This window comes from Ailuropoda melanoleuca, chromosome 5, assembly GCF_002007445.2.
Source record: "Ailuropoda melanoleuca isolate Jingjing chromosome 5, ASM200744v2, whole genome shotgun sequence".
NCBI classification, from domain to species: domain Eukaryota; kingdom Metazoa; phylum Chordata; class Mammalia; order Carnivora; family Ursidae; genus Ailuropoda; species Ailuropoda melanoleuca.
This window is the reverse complement of record NC_048222.1, coordinates 7,874,171-7,893,363: the sequence shown is the minus strand read 5'-3', so window position 1 is coordinate 7,893,363 and position 19,193 is coordinate 7,874,171. Positions and strand designations below refer to the sequence as shown.

Genomic DNA, 19,193 nt, shown 5'->3' with positions numbered 1-19,193 from the left:
TCTGTCATTTCCCCATTACAAACCTTATGTTCTACCCAACTGGACTTGCTTCTGTTCTTAAACATAATGCTTATTCTCCCATTCCCTGTTGATTTGCTCTTGCCCCCCTCTTTGCCTGGAATGTCCTTCCACTGTCCTTGTCTCATGGCAGGGCAACTCAATGTCACCTCTTTTACAAAGGTTCCATGGATTCTTCCCAACTTGCATGCTCACCACCCTCTCAATTTTGCTGAAATTTGCTCAGCACCCTCTCAAAGAATTATATCATTTAAATTTGAATTCCATTTTGCTGGCTGCATGGTGAGTTGCTTAAAGGAGGAATCATGAAACATTTATTTTTACTGGCCCTGCTGTCCAGCAAGATTGTAGCACATGGAGGCACAGGAGTGACCATTCAGTATAGGTTTCAAAGCAACTCCTCACCTGGAATATTGAGAACAGAAATTCTACGGCTGAATGAAACAGGAAGTAGAAGTAAATGTTCACCAAAATTCTGGAAGACATTAAGATACCATAAAAAACTAGTGATCAAGGCACTGTGATTATGAAAACCTAGGTCTGCAATGGACAGGACCAAGGGCTGAGAGAAGGGACAGGTAGAGAGCATTAGCAGTTTGTTTCTATGCCTGGGAGAGTAACCTGGACAATTTTTACCTTTCTGACCTTGAACCATAAGCTTCCAAGAAGTCCACCTACACACTGTTCCCTGATGAGATCAGCATGAGGCACACTGGAGTGCTGGCTACGGTTGTTTATCTAAGCAGGAGCAAGTAACAACTGGTATAGTTCTAACCCCACTATTAAATGAAAAATGATTTGGCACAGACTTCAGACTATGTCAGCATAATTGAGCACCGAGGTAGGGTACAGGCAACCTTTACACTACTTTTCTTTCTGAAAATTATTTATCTTCTCTCTATATAGAGTATACCGCAATCCTCTGCATAGGTGACAGTAGTTAGGTATCCACATACGGAGTACATCATGATACACGTGTAGCTCTATTTCATCTATCCCATGAGTAAAGTTAACTGATTAAAGATGGCCCCATGTCCAAGAGAATTAAAACTAAATGGTTTTCAAAAATTAAAAGGAGTGCATTTGCTTGAAATAAGACGATGTCATTTGAAGATCTTTGGAATCAACCTATATAGAAAGAAAACAAAGGGTCATAGCTGTACTTTGGCAATTTTAACTCACTTACATTATCCCTACTACTTTATTCCTCATGGTATCCTGTATCTAACATAGCCAGTGCCTAGCATTTATCTCAGTGTCAGATGTTAGTATGCTTTCTTCAGAGGTACCTAGTGAAGATCTCTATTATTTGATCTGAAATTGGTTTGAGAAGGAGCATTGCACTCAGTAGTTACATAGTAAATTTTTTGCATTTGAATGATGAGTAAGATGATGAGGGCTAGTAACTTTCACTGAGGATGTAGGGCCCACTGCTAAGCACGAGCTCTCTGGCAATATAGGGGTTGGGAGGGGGAAGGAGTCTCTCAGATCCCATCAGAGCCAACCCTCTCAGTGTTCATAGATATGGCTCTCTGCCAAAGATAATCTCTCCCCACTGTTGGCTTGGGGATATTAAGTCCTTCAGTTTGGGACAGAAGTTCTCTTGCAATTGGACAAAGATATAAAACCCAACTGAGAAGGGAGTGATATAGTATATTGATTTAACATTATAATAAGCAGGAATTTCTAACCACGATCAGATCTATCCAAAAACATTTTTCCCCTCTTTGGATGAATAACATCATCAGAGAAAGTGACAGTGTGAAGGAATAAACCTAAAAAGGATGCGGAAAGGAGAATTTCCAACTTGAAGTGTGATGAAGGAAGAGTTAAGAGATGAAAATAAACTTTCAGCTATTTTAGCCATTTTCTCATGACTGATCGAAGTGACAAAAAAGAATAGTGATGACAATAATAATCGAATGCTATTATGTGCCAGATGCTGTGCTAACCATTTTTCATAGGGTTATCTGATTTAATCTCTCAAAGGATCCTGGGAGACAGGTAGTATTAAACTCATTTCACAAACAAACAAAGGTTATAGATGTTAATTAACTTGCCCAAGGTCATAGAGTTTAAGTGGTACTACTGGGATTGAAACTCAGGTCTGTCTGCTTCTAAATCCCATACACTTAACAAACACAATGTCATGTTTATGCAGTGCTTGCCACATAAAAAAATTCTTATATGTGACCTCTCTTACCCCAAATCTCACTTTAAATCATAATAAAATGTAATGATAATTGTGGCAAGACTAAGCTGAAGGCAAACTAAGTTTGGTCTTGAAGACAAGAAAGTAACATGTTGCATAGCTGGATTTTGAGGCCCAAGAATAACCTCCTACCAACTCATGGTCATAATGGGGCCCTTTATTTGAATTGAGTGAATAGGTCAAATTGGAAATTTGGTTTGTGATCTGCTGCAACGCCCCTGGCCGGTTGACCCCAGCAGAGGAAATCAGTGATCCTATCTATGAATCAAATATGGCTACGGAAACAGATCAAGCATATTCCTGCAGCTAGAGAAATTGTTCAATTCAAGTTTGCATTTAATATTATCGGTCACAATAGGTTGCCACTAAGGAAGACCAACTGGACATCACCATCGTCATCGTCATCATCATTATACAGTATTATTAATGAAGAGCTAGCTAGACATTTATTCACTCCAGGCACAATTACTGAGCTCTACTGTTGGCCAGGCACTATTGTAGGTGTGTGGATTCAGCAGCAATCATGACACGTAAGATACAGCTTTGGCAGACATTGTGGTTGAAGAGGAAAGAGTGACTCATTATAAAATAAGCAACCAACAGGGAAAATATCCAAGAGTTAAAATGGGGTAGTGGGAAGGGGTGTGAGTAGGTGGATAATTTCAGCTGTGTGGTCAAAGACAACCTCTCTTTTTCAGCAGAGGTCTCTATGAGAGAAAAAGCCAGCCATGACAAGATCAAGGGAAAGGGCTTTATAACCTGTGCTGTGATCTTTTCGGGTGATCCTGATGCATTTAGTTGATTATTCCAGAAAGCAATTTCCTGCAACCTCATTATCTCTAGCCAGAACTAGTCCCAAAGAAAACAGGCCTCTCAGGTAATTTACATACACTTTAAAATTTTAGAACATTGCTTATAAAGGGCTGAAAAATCTCTTTGCCTTCTTGTAAATGACTTGGACCTTGACTTGCAATCAACTTATACTGAAGGCACAAGTCAAATCGACAGACCATTACACATTTCAAATGATTTTTTTTAAATCACAAAATCTGAAATATATTCATAAAACTTAATAAGATAATCATTTAATCTGGATGATAAACACACGCCAATCTCTCTATAATAAAGGTACAACAAGTAGGAGGTGACTCCTTCACATATCACATGGAATCCAACTGCCCATCAAAATGATCTGGACATTGTAAAGCTGTCTTATTCTCCCAAGATCATTGATTATTAATTGGACATTGATGAGTTTTGATGAAAGAAACATTTTTAATTTAGGTTTGTGGGGGACCTTATAACATGGTGAAAGAGTCAGAGAGACTGATGAAAGGAAAAGATTAATGCCCATGTAGTGCCAGGAGGGTGACTAATGTGACTACTTCCTTATGAAACTGTAGCTCTCACACTGTTGATTCGAATTTTAACCAAACAAAGCAGATTTGAAGCTCATGCATTGACTTTTGCCCAAGAAGATTTGAAAATTCTTTTTACCGGAATTAGAAACTTTATTCCAGTAATGAGAAAAGCTTTTCCTAAGCAGAATTAGATAATTATCATACTTGTGAACAAATTGGCTTTAGCCACAATGAATAATACACATGGGCACAAGAGACTAAAATGTTACTACACAGTACTTTTTATTTAGTATGGAAATACTAAGCAGCCAGAACTATAAAAACATAAGGAATTCATTTGCAATTGCCATTTCTCCATATTAATGACATGGTGGTAATGAGTGTTTTATGGTATTTATTATACATTTTTAATTTAGATTCAATGTGTCTGCATTTTTTCTTTCTGAATATGAATATTTCTATACCTATATATATCTATATCCATATTCATATTTATATTTGATTCTATATCTATACCTACCTATATCTAGAATAAGAATGCATTCTTCAATTAATTATAGCATCCCCCGTGTGGCCCTCATTATAGTTTCCTTTGAAATATAACAGGAATCCTATCTCTACTCCCCTAAAACAAAGTTTCATTTTGAATTGAAGATATATCTCACAATGCCTTTCCATTCTTCCTTAGAGAAGTCATCTGTCAACCTTCAATACAGTCAGAATGCCAGGAGCAAAATGGAGAAAACTGAAAGCAGAGCCTCCTTTTTAAGACCAAGAGAATAGATAAAAGACCTGTTTGAATGAATAAAATAGCAATTTAAAAATCCCTGTTATCTATGGCCATATAATAAACAACCCTAAAATTTAGATTTATCATTCTCTGTCACATTTCTGTGAGATGACTGAACATAACTGGATGGTTCTGGTGTGGGGTCTCTCGGGCAGTTGTAGTCAAACCCAGTTGGGCTGGATGGCCAACATGACACACTGCCGTGACTGGCCATTGACGCTAGCAGCACAGGCAGGGCTTCTCCCTGTGACTTGGGCTTCTCACATGATGGCAGCTGGGCTCCAAAAGCAAGTATTCCGAGAGCCCAAAAGTAGAAGTGTATTCGTTGTCTACTGCTGTGTAACAAATGACCACAAACTTGGTGGGATAAAACAACACCCACTTATCATCTCATAGCTTCTGTAGGTTGGAATCTGGGTACCACTTACTTCACTGGATCTTCCACTCAGTATCTCACAAGACTACAAACAAGGTGTCAGCCAGGACTGGAGTCTCACCTGAGGTCCAAGGTCATTTTCCAAGTTTGATGGTTGTTGGTAAAATCCATTTCCTTGCAGCTATAGAACTGATGGCAGTTTGCTTCTTACCTCTCATACAGTTTATTCATTTAAGATGTGCAATTCAAAGGTTTTTAGGATATTCAGTTATTCAACTATTAGCACAATCTGATTTCAGAGCATTTTTGTTATTCCAAAGAAACATCAGCAGTGACTCTACATTCCACCCCCATTTCTAGCCCTGGTGACCATTAATCTATTTCTGTGTGTAGATTATATTGATCTGGCCATATTCATGAAATCATCCAATATATCAGTTTTTGTGGTCGGCTTCTTTAACTTAGCATAATGTTTCTAAGGTTCAGCCATATTGTATCTTGTATTAGTGCTTCATTCCTTTTATTTGCTGAATTCTACTCCTTTTTATAGATACATCACATTTTATTCACCTGTTCATCAATTGACGGACATTTAGGTTGCTTCGATTTTAGGCTATTGTGAATAATACTGCTATGAACCCTCACGTAGAAATCTTTGTATAGATACATATTTGCATACTTTTGATTTTATACAGAGGGGTGGAATTGCTAGGTCAGGAACTGCCAAACATTTTTCTTTTTTTTTTTCTTTAAAGATTTTATTTATTTATTCAACAGAGATAGAGACAGCCAGCGAGAGAGGGAACACAAAAGCAGGGGGAGTGGGAGAGGAAGAAGCAGGCTCACAGTGGAGGAGCCTGATATGGGGCTCGATCCCATAACGCCAGGATCACGCCCTGAGCCGAAGGCAGATGCTTAACCACTGTGCCACCCAGGGGCCCCGTCAAACATTTTTCAAAAGCTCTGTATCATTTTACATTCCCACTAGCAATGTACAAGTGTTCCTATTTCTCCTTATCCTCATCAATATTTATTAGTATCTGTCTTTTTTATTATAATTATCTTAGTGGAAGTTTCTTATCTCGTAATTTTGTGTATCATGTACTTTTGATTTTATTTTCCTAATGACTAATGCTATTGAACATTTTTCATGTGCTATTTGTATATCTTCATTGGAACTATGTCTATTCAAAGTTTTTGCCCATATTTTTAATTGAATTACATATATTTTTATTATTGAATTGTAAGTGTTCTTTACATTTTATAGACACAAGCCTCTTAACCAGGTATATGATTTGCTAATATTTTCTCCCATTCTATGGGTGGCCTTTTCACTTTCTTGTGTCCTTTGAATCACAAGTTTTAATTTTAATGATGTACAACTTATCTATTATGTTTTTTGCCACTTGTGCTTTTAAAGTTTTATCAAAGCAATTTTTACCTAACCCAAATTCATAGAGATTTATGTTTTCTAAGAGTATGGTACTTTTAATGCATACATTTAGGTCTTTTATCCATCTTGAATTAATTTTTGTGTATTGTATGAAGAGAAATTCAACTTCATTCTTTTATGTAAATATCCAGTTATCCTAGCACCATTTGTTGGAAAAAACTAAGTCCTCTTTTAAAGGGGTCACCTGAGAAAGGCTGACCGAACCAGGATAATCTCCTTTTGATTAGCTCAAAGTCAACTTACTAGGGACCTTAATTACATCTGCAAATCCATTCACTTATGCTTGCCGCATAAGGTAACATATTCACTGGCGTAACAGCTATCACAGACACAGGTCCCACCTCTAATCAAGGGGAGGGTGTAGTGCAGGGCATATGATCTAGGGAATAAATATTTTGGAGGACGACTTAGAACCCAGGCACCTGCCAGTGTCTTAAGGCCTGGTCTTAGATACTGGCAGAGCATCGTTTCCATGATATCCTATTGACGAAGCAGTCACAAAGCCCACCCAAATGCAAAGAATGAATTGCAAACTCTACCTCTTAATGAGAAGAAAGTCTAAGAACTGCCTATCTATAATTGACCACAATGCGCTATCAAAAAAGCAGCTTTAGGCAAGGTTGTTCATTAAAATATTTACTTCTAGGGGCGCTTGGGTGGCTCAGTTAGTTAAGCGTCTGACTTCAGCTCAGGTCGTGATCTCAAGGTCCTGGGATCGAGCCCTGTGTTGGGTGCTCTGCTCAGCAGGGAGTGTGCTTCTTCCTTTCCTTCTGCTGCTCCCACTGCTTGTGCTCTCTCTCTCTCTGTCAAATAAATATAAAAACTTAAAAAAATATTTACTTCTAATTTTCTTTCTTCTATCTTAAAATTCTAAAGAACTCCAAAAAGCAAGAAGATAACATCTTATCTTATAAAGAAAAATCTGGAACAGAATGCAATAGCTACTTAAGTTCATACACTAAGGAAGAAATAAAAAACCAGTTCTAATGGGAGTTGGGTTCATTCCTCTATTAGTTTGTACTTACCACATGCCCAGATGAATCACCTTGGCTGTGCCATGTATTACATTTCCTTCTTTGTGAGCAACAGGTGGCCGATGACTGACCTTGGGAAGATGATTCAAATCACGTACAGAAACATTTTTCTCAGAATTAAGAACTCCAAAAAGACTTGATTAGAGCTGAAAGGGAAAATCTCATTCTGATCCTTGAGGAGACATTTATAAATCCACTTTTATTTCTGTGGCTCCAGGCTCTGAACTAGTGTTACCAACAACTCAATGCCTACCTATATTACCCCCTTCTGTCTTCCGGGTTAGGTCTAATGTAGCATAAAAAGTCAAACTGACCTTGAGTAATTTATGACCGTTTTTGTTAAGGTAACCAGAAAAAAAGGAGACCTATTTCAATACGCAAATGACACAGCTATAAGCAGGCTGTAGTCACCAAGACATTGTCCAAAGCTTATCTACATGCAAGATGACCAAAATTTTACTTTACTTCAGATAAAGTCTCTATGTCACTCCATTTCTGCAGCAGGCCAATAATCTTATCAGATATATAAAAATACATTCTAGAAATACGTGAAAACCAACTCCCTCTTTCTCTTTGGAATCCAAAAGAAAAACTGAAGTGGAAATCTGGAAATCTGAGGCAGGTTGGTAGAATATTATATAAAGGAACAATTAGGATATTAAAGTAGATGTGGATTTTGCTCTTTTGCAAGAACATACAGTTGCATTTTTTTAGCCAGGCTGGAATGACTATAAATGTTTTTTTCTAGTGGCCACAGGCAAAAAGAAATAAATACATAAATTCACGAAAGACTTAGCTGGGTTCCAGAGCAGTTTCTAAAATTTATCCTGATGAGTAATCTGAGTAGATCATCTCCACATTTCTGAGCTTGCATCCTCATTTTTAAATGATAATAATCAGGCACACCTGAGTGGCTCAGTTGGTTAAGTGTCTGCCTTCGGCTGGGGTCATGAACCCTGGGTTCTGGGATCTACCCCCCCGCATTGGGCTCCCCACTGAGTGGGGAGCCTGCTTCTCCCTCTTCCTCTGCCCCCTGCTTGTGGTCTCTCTCTCACTCTCTCTCTCATAAATAAATAAATAAAGACATAAATAAATAGTAATAATCATACCTCTCCTACCTGCCTCACAGAGCTATATTATTAAAATCTGGTAAAATATGCCTGTATGTCAAATGGGATGCTTTGAGTTGCTTTGAGGAAACCAAACTAGCTTGAAGGGTCAGATAATTTCTTGTCATAGGACTTTCAGAGGAATGACTAACTTGAAGGTCTACTGCTTGGACAATCTTATGGTGTCATTAGCAACACATGTTCTTTCCAAGACTCTCTTTTGGTGTTCACAGATTTGGCTTAACCCATGGGCTTGTTTTCCTACTCGCTGTTGTAAGGAAATCCTTGCCTCTTTTATTAGTATCCAGAAAGAAAATTTTAATATTTCAATCCAGGCCTTATACCCATTCCTGGACCAAAAACAATGATCAGCAAATAATGCTATGATTGATTTATACCTGGATTCCTAAAAGGCTCCAGCTTTGATTTATCAGGATTTCAGGAACCTAAAAAAGGAGGAGATGCTCATGAGTTGCAAGGGATAGGTGAAGGACATGAAGACACACGTACAAAGCTGTGGTTCTTTGAGGAGGAACTATGGGGACAGAATAAGGGCTGAGTAGGCGATCAACAGTGGGAAATCACTTAAAAATAACACATTTTTTACAAATATACTAGAAAGTGTTTTTTAATTGTGTTTCATTCAAAGGCACTGGTTCATCTTCCCCTAGAAATTCTCCAAAACAATTTCAAGGGGAGAATTTGGCTCACTTGGAGACTACAAATCAATTTACTTGCTTAAGGTAGATTTCCGAAAGTGGATTTTAAAACTTATGACATTATAAGTTATGAAATTTTTATTAATTATGAAAACTATGATACAAGCAGGAATGGCCCAAGGCATAAGCATAAAACATGACATTGAGAGAAGAACTTTGAACAGACAGAAAGGTTTTTATAATATTTTAAGCTAAGAAAAGCAGGTTTAAAAAAACAACATGTAAACAAAAGGGTGGAATTGTAATTTTACCCTACACTATAGACAAAAATCAGTTCAAAATCAACAAATATCTACGTGTAAGAGCTAAAGGAAAAAAGCTTCATGACATTGAATATGGCAATGATTTCATGGTTATAACACCAAAACCACAGGCAAAAAGAAAGAAAGAAAAAAAAGAAAGAAAGAAAGAAAGAAAGAAAGAAAGAAAGAAAAAAAAAGAAAAAGAAAAAGGAAAGAAGGAAGGGAGGGAGGAAGGGTGGGGGGAGGAAGAAAGAAAAGAAAGATAAATGGGACTACATCAAAAAGAAAAACTTGTGGTCAGCAAAAGACNGGAAAGAAGGAAGGGAGGGAGGAAGGGTGGGGGGGAGGAAGAAAGAAAAGAAAGATAAATGGGACTACATCAAAAAGAAAAACTTGTGGTCAGCAAAAGACAAAATCAACAGAATGAAAAGGCAACCCACAGAATGGAAAACTCGGCAAATGGTATATCTCATAAAGGATTAATATATAGGATTTAAAAAGAACTCCTACAACCCAACAACAAAAAACCAAACAACCTGATTTAAAGATTTGCAAAGGACTTGAACAGACATTTCTCCAAGTGGCCAATAAGCACATGAAAAGATGCTCACCATCACTAATCATTAGGGAAATGAAAATCAAAACCATAGTGAGAAACTACCTCACCTCCAGTAAGATGGTGGGGAAAACAAAACAAAAACAAAAACAAATGCAGACAATCACAAGTGTTGGTAAGAATGAGGAGAAACTGGAACACCTTTGCATTATTAGTAGGAACGTAAAATGGTGCAGCTGTTATGGAAAACAGTAGGGTGATTCCTTGAAAAATTACAAACTGACCATAAATCTAGCAATTCTACTTCTGTGTATATACCCCAAATAACTGAAAGCAGGGGTCTCAAAGAGATATTTGTACACTCATGTTCATAGCAGCATTACTAGTAACTGCTAAAAGGTAAAAGCAACCCAAGAGTCCATCAATAGATAAATGGATAAAGAAGATGTGGTAGATACATACGATGAAATATAATCAGCCTTAAAAAGGAAGAAAATTTTGACACATGCTACAACATGGATGAACATTGAGGACATTACGACAAGTGAAACAAACCAGTTACAGAAAAACAAACACTGTATGATTCCACTTACATGAGGTACATAGAGTAGTTGAATTTATAGACACAGAAAATAAAACGGTGGTGCCAAGGGCTAGAGAGGGCAGAATGTAGAGTTGTTGTTTGGCGTGTCTAGAGTTTCAGTTTGGGAAGATGAAAAACGTTCTGGAGATGGGTGGTGGTGATAATTGCATCACAATGTGAATACCTTTAATGCTATAAACTGCACACTGAAGAATGGTTAAGATAGGACATTTGGTGTTATGTGTATTTTGCCACAGTTTCTTTGTTTTTTTTTTAACATTTACCTGTTTATAAAAGGATTTAATAAGGGATACAGATGAATAAACAGGTTAAGAGATNGAAGAATGGTTAAGATAGGACATTTGGTGTTATGTGTATTTTGCCACAGTTTCTTTGTTTTTTTTTAACATTTACCTGTTTATAAAAGGATTTAATAAGGGATACAGATGAATAAACAGGTTAAGAGATCTGTAGGACAGGTCTGGAAGGGTCCCAAGCACAGGAGCTTCTCTACCCATGGGGTTGAAATACACCACCCTTAGGTACATGGATGTGTTCGCCCATCTGGAAGCTCTCTGAGCCCCATAACTATTGGGATTTTTATGGATGCTTCATCAGGTAGGCATGATCGATTATTAATTCCATTTCCAGCCCCTCTCCCTTCCTCAGAGAATGGCAGAAAAGGGGTGGGGACTGAAAGTTCTTAGCTTCTGATCGTGGTTTGGACTTCCCGGTGACCAGCCCCTCATCCATTAGCCACCCAGGAGCCCACCGAGAGTTACCTCAGTAGAACAACAACAAAAAACCCCTTCATCACTCAGAAAATTACAAGGGTTTTAGGAGCTCTGTGCCAGGATCTGGGGGCAGAGATCAATATCTACTTTCTATTATTGTACAACTTGAACAAATGAATAGTGCAGAACTACAAGGAGAGAACTACACTAGTTAAAATGTCATATATTATCCACCCACAAATGCATACAATTTGTCTGCATTTTAGAGACATTACATGGCTCCTTAAAGTTCATCCTAGACTATAAATTAAAAAACCCTCTCTATAGTTGTTCTTTCCTTCTCGGTAACGTTTCTATGGATCTTCTAGTCTTTATTTCTCTATTACTCAATTGTCAGTCCTAAGACCCTTCAGCTTAGCCGAGTGTGTTTTCTGTGTGTATATTAATTTTTTTTAAACTTTACGTAAGTATCCTTGACTCACAATGTTACATTAGTTTCAGGTGTACAGCATAGTGATTCTCTATACGTTATGCTATGCTCACCACAAGTGTCCCCATACTACCCTATCACAGTGTCATTGACTACCTTCCCTATGCTCTGCCTTTTAGTCCTGCAAATTACTCCGTAACTGGAAGTTTCTATCTCCCACTCCCCTTCGCCATTTTTCCATCTCTCCACCCCCCCATCTGTCCAGCAACCATCAGCTTGTTCTCTGTATTTATAGGTCAGATTCTGCTTTTTGTTAGTTTATTCATTTGTCTTTCAGATTCCACATATAAGTGAAATCATATGGTATTTATCTTTACATGACTTATCTCATGCAGTATAATAACATCCAGGTCCATCGATGTTGTAAAAATGGCAAGATTACATCTTTTTATACCTGTTTACTATTCCAGTGTGTGTGTGTATGTGTGTGTGTGTGTGTGTGTGTGTATGTGTATATCTCACATCTTCCTTATTCATTCATCTATCAGTGGACACTTGGGCTGTGTCTACATCTTGGCAATTATAAATAAGGCTGCAATACACATGGGGGTGCATATATCTTTTTGAGTTAGTGTTTTTGTTTTCTTTGGGTAAATACCCAGTAGTGGAATTATTGCATCATGTGGTATTTCTCTTTTTAATTTTTTGAGGCACCTCCATACTGTTTTCCACTGTGGCTGTACCAGTTTGTGTTCTCACCAACAGTGCAGAAAAGGTTGTTCCTTTTTCTCTAAATTCTTACCAACACCTGTTGTTTCTTGTCTTTTTTTATTTTAACCACTCTCACAGGTATAAGATGATATCTCGTTGTGGTTTTAATCTGCATTTCCCTGATGATGAGTGATGTTGAGCGTCCTTTCATGTGTCTGTGGGCCATCTGGATGTCTTCTTTGGAAAAATGTCTATTCATGTCCTCTGCCTATTTTTTAAATCATATTGTTTTATTGTTGTTGTTGCTGTTTTGGCGTTAAGTGGTATAAGTCCTTTATACATTTTGGATATTAACCCCTTATTGCATATGTCATTTGTAAATATCTTGTCCCATTCCATAAACCATCTTTTTGTTTTGTTGATTGTTCCTTTGGCTGTGCGAAAGCTTTTATTTTGATGTAGTCCCAATGGTTTATTTTTGCTTTTATTTCCCCTGCCTCAGGAGACATGCTAGAAGAGTGTTGCTATAGCTGATATCAGGGAAGTAACTGCCTGTGTTCTCTTCTAAGCTTTTTATGGTTTCAGGTCTCACATTTAGGTCTTTAATCCATTTTGAGTTTATTTTTGCCTATGGTGTGAGAAAGTTCACCACAGTTGTTNGCTAGAAGAGTGTTGCTATAGCTGATATCAGAGAAGTAACTGCCTGTGCTCTCTTCTAAGCTTTTTATGGTTTCAGGCCTCACATTTAGGTCTTTAATCCATTTTGAGTTTATTTTTGCCTATGGTGTGAGAAAGTTCACCACAGTTTTTTTTTTTTTTTAAGTGTACAGAAATGTTTACGATTTTGCTATTTTACTGGTAAAGTTTATAAAATGTATGCACGTGTAACAAGGAAAGCACTGATTTAGTACAAGTACCTAGTCCAGGTGTTACCTGGTATCTCTCTGCTGCCTAAGATTTTCAAAAGATTGCTTGAGGGGCACCTGGGTGGCTCAGCCGGTTAAGTGCCTGCCTTCAGCTCGGGTCATGATCCCAGGGTCCTAGGATTGAGTCCCGTATCAGGCTCTTTGCTTAGCAGGGAGCCTGCTTCTCCCTCTGCCTCTGCTCGTCCCCCTACTCGTGTGTGTGCGCTCTCTCAAAAAAATCAATTAAATCTTTGGGGCGCCTGGGTAGCGCAGTCGTTAAGCATCTGCCTCTGACTCAGGGCGTGATCCTGGCATTCTGGGATCAAGCCCCGCATCAGGCTCCTCTGCTGGGAGCCTGCTTCTTCCNTAAATCAATTAAATCTTTGGGGCGCCTGGGTAGCGCAGTCGTTAAGCGTCTGCCTCTGACTCAGGGCGTGATCCTGGCATTCTGGGATCAAGCCCTGCATCAGGCTCCTCTGCTGGGAGCCTGCTTCTTCCTCTCCCACTCCCCCTGCTTGTGTTCCCCCTCTCACTGGCTGTCTCTCTCTCTGTCAAATAAATAAATAAAATCTTTAAAAAAAAAAAGATTGCTTGAATTCCTATTTCAAATCTGGTGGAAGTTGAAACTTCCTTCTAAGATTTGTACTAATTCTTAGTAGTAGTTTGCCTCTGGTTCTTAGGTCCTAATTCCATTGAATTATCCCATATTAAGAAATTTTTTACACACTCCCAAGAAAGCTATTCCCCTCTCCATTGTATTTACCTAGACTCTCCTCAATTTCACAAATGTGAAGTGAAGCATTAAAATGCCTCACAGACATGTGTTTTTAGAGAGTTAACTGGAGATTTCCAGAGCTAGAAAGTGGGTCTTGCTTATATCACACCCCAAACAACTTCAAGTTGAATAGTAGGCACCCAGCTCTTAAAAGTCATTTTAGTCTCTCTGCCTTGATCACTTCACACCTGTAATACCCCAACCTCACACCCCATCAGGCTCATACTCGTACTATGTCCTGTCTTGCTTCTCTCTCTCTTCACATCTCTTCCACGCTCTTTCCTCTACTGTCTCTCTTCTTCCTCAAACTTCCAAATTCTTCTCTATCATATTAGCAATGTAGACTTCTCTAACCCCTATCCCCAAATCGATCCCTAAAGCTTTCTATGGCATCAGTAGAACCAAAGGACCTTCATACAGCTCTTTCCCTTTTTAGAAGGTAGATGTGGCCATGATAGGCATTTTCCCTTTCTTTCCAAACAAAAGGACCAGCATCCGTACCTCCTTTCCTACACTCTCTCTTCTTTCTCCTCACCTAATGCACTATGAGTTGAATTCACCTCCACGAAGACAGAGGTCCATTCTTCTCTGTGGCTTCCCACAGGGAGGAACAGTTCATCTGACTCTAATCAGTCAAAAGCCTGCTCATACAGTTTGAGTGCAACAAATACGGTCTATTTACCAGGTCCTACACATAGATGCTGGGACTGGTGGTTGGAGCAAACCTACTGCAATGGATTCTACTAGGAATTGCAATATATTCCCCTCTCTCCTCCATCCAAAGAAGGAATTCCATGGCACTCCTTCAAGCCTTGAAAATGAAGAGGAAATAAAAAAGAAATATCTCACATTTGGTTAAGCAAACCATTGTGTGGAGCAAGGTTCATTCATTTTAGATGTGTAGGTTCTGTGAGTTAATATCGATTATTTATTTTAATAGAAATAGCTCCATATGTAGGAACTAATACTTTAAAAATGAATGTAAAAAGCAATTTCAGTTTCTATACAAGGCTGGCCTGGGTTGCCTTTATTAATCATCTATTTTGAAGGAAGAGGAAAATGTTTTAAGTAATGTCTTTTAAATTGGTGTAAATGGATGATTGCTAATGTTTCAAAACAATATTTCAAGATCCCTAGCCATCAAACAAAAAACAAACACAAAACTCCATTGTGTTACTCTGCTAATGTAAGGGGATTACTTGAGAAAGGTTTTGGGCCATTTATTATTCTCTGAAATCTTTTCCACTTATTCCTCTCTCCATAAATTAAGTGACCAATCTGTTTCCTTTCACACACTGACATAACTCTCCAAAGATGTACACATCATGTTGTATTGTACTCAGGACAAAGCAAGAAGAATGTGAAGGGAAGGGGTAGAAATCACCAGAATGGTGAATGGAAGGGATTCTGATTTATTAAGATAAGAAAACAGAGGAAAAAACCTATAGTCCAAAAATAGCCAAATGGATCATTTTGAATGAGCTGCTGATATGAAGCTGTTAAGCTCTCAAACCAGACAAGAGACACACATTCAAGAGTGGAAGGGAAATTATGTAAGTGTACATAACTTACGTGTTTTGGCCGCCAGATGAATAGCGACAAGACTATTCTGAAGACTAGCTACACGCATTCAGCGAAGCGGACTCACATTTATGGCTGCAGTCAAAACAGCACGATCCAGTGTGGAACTGACTGGGCTGGTGCCAGGGAAGCAGGCTGGAAGGTGAGGGCTGCCACTATCTTACGAGGAGACCAGGTCACACTCAGTCACCTGCATCCCTTCTTTTTGTGCTCCTTCAGTGTGTTTTTCTTGAAATGCTAATTATTATGTGTGAACCAAAAATAGTAAATTCTGGATTGCATGAATGACTTCAAAATGGCCAGTGACCTTAAACAGCTGCTCGCATAGATAACGGGGATTTGCTATGTGTCTTCAGTTTTAGGGCAGCACCGTGCACCCGGCATGGTGGGAGCAAGGAGGGGATCTCATTCTTGCACCACATTCCTCACTATCAGAGGAAATACCACAGGGCTGGCTCAAGCCGAGCACCTCGGTTATGACGCAAGTACGCCGTTGAAGATAAAATTCTGGGTAAGCTGTGAAGGTCTACTCACCTGGCCCCAAGTGGAAGGAGTAGAATCTTCCGATGCCTTCACAGGCTGCTGTGTCTGGTGGGAACCACACCTACAACGTGAGCACCATGAACTTTTCAAGAGCTTACAGAAATATGTGCACCCTGGAAAGTTCTAAAAGCAAAAAAAAAAAAAAAGAAAGAAAATGATCAAAATAAAAAATTATAGTTAAGTTCTAAAGTGACGAAATTATTATAATTTTTCAAATGTGACTCAACAGATCTGGTAATATATAAATAATGTTTGAATGGGTTATTTTAACATATTTGAAAGAATGTGGGCTGGGGCCCCCAAAAGAGTATCAGGACTTCACAGGGGTCTTTGAATAGTCCCTGCAGAAATGCACCCAGTTTCAAAGCTGGCCTCAACTGGATACTGGTTAGGGACTTGACGAGCTATCTTAAATGCCTTAAGTTTTAGCTTAGTATTCTGTAACATGGGGAAAATAATATCAAACAAAGCGTTATGACTAACGAATACTTTATTCCATCAAAATTGCCTAACAGAATGCCTGGCACACTTCAGTTTTTTAAATATTTGTTGTTTTACTTTTCTTCCATATATAGTTGACACTGCTGTTGATGTATTTCTAAACATGTACTTATGGGTAAGAATGTTTGGAATCAGTTGACAGATAATAACTGCAGCACACAATTGTTCTGGTCATGAGAATATCAGCTTCCCTCTGTGCATATCTGATCGTTGCTGGGCCTCCCAAACAGGAGGCCCTGAGGAGATTGTTAGGAAAATAATGATATATCTAGAGATGTCTTGACTTCCCAAGGTGGTGCTACTGTGATACTAAGAAAAGGGCTTGCCCAGCTGGGCTGGATGGTGTTTACTCAAGAGACACTGTATGGTCTCCTCAGAGAATTTCCCACTCAGTGACTCCCATTTTCTCCTTGTCTTTCTTTTGCTTGAACCTCTGAAAAAAAAAATAACAGATTTTGCTTTTGAAAAAGGCATCCATCTTAATTAGTGATATGCTTGATCATATGATTTCTTTTTAAAATTATGAAGCCTCGAGTCGTTTTCTGAGAGTTCATTTTTTATTTTATATTTGGTAGCTACAGTCCTGAAATAAATTTCATCTCCAGAGAGATATGAAAATTTGTGTGAGGAACAGATGAGTGAAATTTTCACAACTCAGCCTGCATTTCTCTTCCTTCCCCATAGTTCATCATTTTTGTTTTGAACATCACTTTCTTGCCTGTATGCCCCAAATGCATTCTTTTCTTAGTCTTTCTCAGAGGTTTTATGTGTTTTCTTTACATGATATCTTGACTAGCCAGTTATTTGATTAGAAGATCACATTGATTTTACTGATGTTAGTATGATACATAACTAATAAAAATGTTATTAAAGGTAATTAATTCTCAGGGTACCGGGGTGGCTCAGGTAGTTGAGCATCCAACTCTTGATTTCAGCTCAGGTCATGATCTCAGGGTCATGAGATCGAGCCCCTCATTGGGCTCCATACTCAGCAGGAAGTCTGCTTGTCCCTCCCCCCCCCACTAAAAAAAATAAAATCTTAAAAAAAAATAAAGGTAATTAATTCCCTTCCAAACTCAACCACCTTGTCTTTGTCCACTAACAATATGATTTTACTGCATTTTGAGCTTTTCATGATCCTTAACACCTTTGATCTCAATGAACCAGTCAAGAACAGGACTAGGGGATCCCATGTCTCCTCCATGTCACTCCAAAACATTCCGTTAAGCTATCTATGGAGGAAAGAGACTTTTGGCTCTTACAGAACAAGCTCTAGTCACACACAAATATTGTTTACTGATACAAATATTGTACCACGTGTGTACGTTTTCAACTGAAGTCCATGAAGAATCCAAACTATGAGCCCATGTCAGTGGACTTTGCTTTTTCCAAGTGTACCCTTCATGGGTTAAGAGAACCTCTAGGTCCAGGTTATAAGAGACTCATTCTGTAGAGAAGGAAATTCAAGTTTAGGAGAGTTAAGTGAGTTTCTCAAGGTGGCCACGGGTTTGATGCAGAAGTAGGAATAGAATGCAAGTCTTCTAGGCTTTTAATCTAGTGTCCTTTCCTCTGCATCAAAATGTGCTATAAACCTCATGGCCTTTTTAATGTCCCTGGTGGCTTCTGGGAAAGGAGAGAAAGCGAGTATCTGAGAACTAGTGACTTAACAGTCATGTTTCTTTGGCCCTGACCAACCCATCAGGGATCTAAGTTGGCTGTCTTCTGCCTTCCTGAAGTTCTGCTTTTCAATTTTGTTACACTGAAACCAGGACAGGAGTCAGATACTGCGTGGCACTGCTATGATCCTGATAGAAAGTAAATTCTCTCATATACTTAAAGTAGTTCCATAATGGTACTTAATAGATACATTTCTTGTAGTTTTTAATCCACTCCCAAGTTGTGATTACTTAGCTGAATAAAAAAAACAACATGTTATTTCATTTCACAGCAATATGGAGTCACAGAATGGAAACCTAGAAATAGTGAAGCATAGATAGTTGCATTTGCTCAGCACTTGACAGTTTAGAAAGTCTCCTTTTCATAGACATTCTCTTATCTGATGCTACTGACAACCATAGAAGCAGAAATCATTGTTCTCGTTTTGCACATTAGAAACACTCAGTGAAGTTACATAACTTGGCGAAGGTTACTCAAAGAAGCAATTAGCAAACTATTGTAATCTTGTACACCATTGGTAAAAATCTGAATATTCATTTTCATGTGCATATGTTTACTTATAAATTGTACATATGTGATACTCTGTTAATATGTTGACTATATTAGGAAACTTACTCCCCAAATGGGAATTTTAAGGAAGAGGTGAAAATAAAATAACCAATAATTATTTAAGATATATATTTTCATCAATGAAATAAAAGTTTGCACTAACACAAAAAAATAGTATTAATGACATTTTGAGTGAGAAAATATAGCTCAATATGGCTTATTATTTTTCAAACTTCTGGTTTTAATTCTCATGATTTAGCAATTTGAATTTCTGGTTTTAGGCTAATTTATTTGGGTACTTGGTGTTATGGCCCGATAAAAATGGAAAGTCACT

General features: G+C 38.2%; 1 long non-coding RNA gene across 2 annotated transcripts in view; it reads right to left on the bottom strand.

Moving 5' to 3' along the window:
* Positions 1–429: 429 nt before the first annotated feature.
* LOC117802273 overlaps positions 430–19,193 on the bottom strand; it is an 83,077-nt gene continuing 64,313 nt past the window's right edge. Inside the window, exons 3-6 of one of the 2 annotated variants that reach the window (XR_004625364.1) lie at positions 16,124–16,255; positions 8,752–8,799; positions 7,236–7,315; positions 430–493 (exon numbers count right to left, since the gene is read on the bottom strand). This is a non-coding gene — a long non-coding RNA (uncharacterized LOC117802273). Of the gene's footprint in view, positions 494–6,977; positions 7,014–7,235; positions 7,316–8,751; positions 8,800–16,123; positions 16,256–19,193 lie in introns of those variants that run through there. The other variant, XR_004625363.1, reaches the window with a different exon arrangement.